Here is a 4,098-nt window from a genome sequence, read left to right as displayed (position 1 = left end):
ACCTTTTCTCCACGAGGAAAAAAAAAAAAAAAAAAATATATATATATATATATATATATATATATATATATATATATATATATATATATACATAGATAGATAGATAGATAGATAATTGTATATATTATGCCTATATACATGTTTAGTATTTTCCTAACCAATAATTTGTTTCACTTTTTTTATTTCTTTGTAGCAGTTCTGTGACTTTTCCGTTATTGAACATCCATATTATTTGTTGTGTTGTGGACGTAATATTGTTATTTCTGGCGTATGCCAGCTCGGGGCAATGGATCACGTAGTGGACGAGTGTGTGGGCGTCAGGCTCTCTACACAAACGACACTCCCTGGCTGAGGCCTCACACCACACACCTAATTCCCAGTAATATTTGTATCCGAGTCTCAGTCTCGTGCACATGCTGTCTTTCCAGCTGACTCGATACTTTCCATAAGTGAAGTTGGTAGCACTCATAACATCTAAATAATGATTAAGAGATTCACTTCTTTCACATTTATTCACTGTTTCACTTTGTTCTTGTTCAACATGTTTAGATTTTATTTTGCTGGAGATTTGTGCCAGAGTTGTTTTGCAGATTATTTCAATTTCATCTTTTTCCACTCCTTCTTTGGCGAGTTGGTCTGCTCTCTCATTCCCACATATTCCAACATGGGATGGCAACCATATGAATTTTATGTATCTCTCTTCAATATTTGAAATAGTAAACCTACACTCACTCACGACGTCTGCGTGTACTGGGTGTTTACTCGTCAGTGCTCCGAGTGCCCCTCTGCTGTCACTAAAAAAGCACACGTCTCCCCCAATGTTTTGAAGGAGGTTAACTCCACACTTTATGGCACACAGTTCAGCCTGTGTGGAAGAAATGTGGTCACTTAATCTATACGAGTACCCACAGAGAGAGAGAGAGAGAGAGAGAGAGAGAGAGAGAGAGAGAGAGAGAGAGAGAGAGAGAGGCGCTTGAGTGAGGAAGTCAAAGCTAAAAGGTGTTTGATGTGTGGAAGATTGTCGGCTCTGATATAAGAAAATGTTCTCTTGCAAATGGTCCTCTTGAAAACTATTCCGAACGGCGACAGCCAAAGTGACACGCAGAAAACGTTGGGAGAAGAATAACGTAAGCGATCCCCGGCTTCGGAAACCTTCCTTACTGAGGAAAATTAAAGAAGCGCTCTCTCTCTCTCTCTCTCTCTCTCTCTCTCTCTCTCTCTCTCTCTCTCTCTCTCTCTCTCAAAATCAATGGAGGGCCGTCACGCCGCGGCTTATGGCTGTTATAAATGAGTAAGGGGATGAATGGATCATGGCAGACAGACAGCGGCGGCGAGATCTTTCTGAATTTGTTGAGAAAAACCTGAACCCTTGTTAATGTTTGGCGCGGAGAAAAAAAATGATGTAAAGTTAGGCGCAAAATTTAAGTGAATGGGCCAAAACTAATCGTGGGTTTCATGTATAAATAAAGAGATTTTGTATAATTTGTTACGGTGTTTTTTATCTTTTGATGGAGATGAGTCATGTTACGTCACGTCTTTTATTTTTCTTCTTTTTCTTCCTAGATGATAATGTCCTGGTTGTGTAAGGTTTTTTTTTTTTTCTTCATTTTTGCATTGTAGTATCGGTTCCTGTCTCGTGGCTAAGCATCCCACTTGGAATCCTCATCACTCACCTATCTTTTCGTCATTTTTTCCCCCTTGACCAGCTGTCCAGTCCACGTCCCGCACTATTAAGGTAACTTTGCGGTGGGTAGCTTTCCAGGAATCTCGCCTTTGTGTGGTGGTGATGGTATGGTGGTGGCGGTGATGTGGTGGTATCTCTTCATCAAACTGCTTCACACATCTCTTTTATCTCTGTCATTCTATCAGGCCATCGCCCTCAAGTAATTGCTAACAGAACTCCCTTAATACCTCCATCGTAGCAGATAGGGTTTTTTTTTTTATCCATCCAACACTTTAGGTCAATGCAGCTTAACACAAACAGCCTCGTAAGGGCCAATCAGTTCTGGAGTTTGGTCTTTCTTTACATCCCTTTGTACACTATTCATTTTTTCCCTTCCCATATATTCCTCCCTCTAGTGTGAATAGTTGGCATTTGCGATGATGGAGCTGCATTGAACTGCCTACCTGACTCACTGACTGGCTGGCTGGCTGAGTGATTACCGCTGGGTGTCCCGGAGAAAGCAAGGCCGCCTGACTAACTTGACCCGTGAAGCCAAACAAAACAAGACTTTATACTTGTTCTGTGGGGCGAGTGGCGAACACGATCGATGTCTTGAAGAGGAGGTTAGATACTGGGAACGACGACGACCAGGAGGAGGAGGAGGAGGAGGAGGAGGAGGAGGAGGAGGAGGGTATAAATGGAAGCTGGTGGGGAGGTAAGAGTAAGGTTTGACGAGTCTTTCCACTCACTCGCAATGGAGGGTGAGTGCACGCAATACAGTGGAGTGCGTGAAGTGTTCGTTAAGGGAGTGTGTGTGTGAGTGTGTTGACTTCAAGACTCTTAAGGATATCGTTGCTATGGAAGATGGAAGTGTGAAGTGTGTGTGTGTGTGTGTGTGTGTGTGTGTGTGTGTGTGTGTGTGTGTGTGTGTGTGTGTGTGTGTGTGTGTGTGTGAGAATTGTGGTGAATAAAGGGAAGGAAGTGATGAATAATGAATGCATGGGTGAAGTGATGGGTAGTGTCGCCTCTTGCTTTGTGAGTGTGTTATGGCCCCACCACCACCACCACCACCACCACCACCACCATGCCGCGACACCATCCTATTTGCATTCCTTCCCTTCCCCCTTAGGATCAAATTATGGCACCCTTGCATCCCTCCCCGGCCACCCATCTACTCTTCTCATCAGTCTCCTCCACCTTCACCACTTCCTCCTCCTCCTCCTCCTCCTCCTCCTCCTCCTCCTCCTCCTCCTCCTCCTCCTCCTCCTCCTCCTCCTCCTCCTCCTCCTCCTCCTCCTCCTCCTCCTCCTCCTCCTCCTCCTCCTCCTCCTCCTCCTCCTCCTCCTTGGGCAGTGACGTGTAGAGAACATTTCTGGATGAGTGGGCGACATATTAATGGAACAAGGGAAGCGGATCCTTCACTCATCACACACCCTATTTGTGTGTGTGTGTGTGTGTGTGTGTGTGTGTGTGTGTGTGTGTGTGTCAGTAGAGGCAGGCTCATAAATTGGGACAAATGACAAAGAGAGTGTCCTGCTTAATAAAAAAGACCCTCATAAGTGTTTGTCTCGCTTCTCACTGCATGACGAGGCGAGGCGAGACGAGGCGAAGCTGCATGACGACTAAACGCGTGACTCACTGATGTGCTGCGGCGTGATATGCTGTGTTGTGTCCTGCCGTGTTATGTTGCCTTGCTCTTGACCTCACGCATAGTACACACACACACACACACACACACACACACACACACACACACACACACACACACACACACACACACACACACACACACACGCACCAACGGCAACGAGGCCAGCAATTCCAGGTAACAGCCATTGTCGTTCCTAAGAAAGATTAAAGGAGGTGAATTCAGTGCTGATTGGAAAGCCTTGGAGTGGTGTGAAGGGACCTGACTGAACGAGAGAGAGAGAGAGAGAGAGAGAGAGAGAGAGAGAGAGAGAGAGAGATTGTGTGCTTTGAGAATACCTCTTAAGTGCACACGGTATTGAGAGCTAAGGGTTTGTTTGTTAAATAAATGAACTGGTTTTCTGATGAGAGTGAGATGATTAATAGAAGATGTGGAGCAACGAAACACACACACACACACACACACACACACACACACACACACACACACACACACACACACACACACACACACACACACACACACACACTTAAGACAAACACTCCCATTAAAGCTGCGCAGTATACGTCATTAAACCAAACTGGAGGTGTTCAAGTATTCATTTTGCGAACGACTACAAAGACAAACCATAAAAAAATAAATAAATAAAGGACAACGCCACACATTAGAAATAAACGCAGCAAGATTATGCGTAAAGAAAAAAGTAGAAGAAATAAAAAATAAAGAAATCAAATCAAACATCGCACCGCTTGTTTATCCGTATCAGTGTTCCAAGAAAAAAAAAAAA

Source organism: Portunus trituberculatus, chromosome 40 (genome assembly GCF_017591435.1).
Source record: "Portunus trituberculatus isolate SZX2019 chromosome 40, ASM1759143v1, whole genome shotgun sequence".
Classification (NCBI taxonomy): Eukaryota; Metazoa; Arthropoda; class Malacostraca; order Decapoda; family Portunidae; genus Portunus; species Portunus trituberculatus.
Note: the sequence above shows the minus strand (reverse complement) of the source record.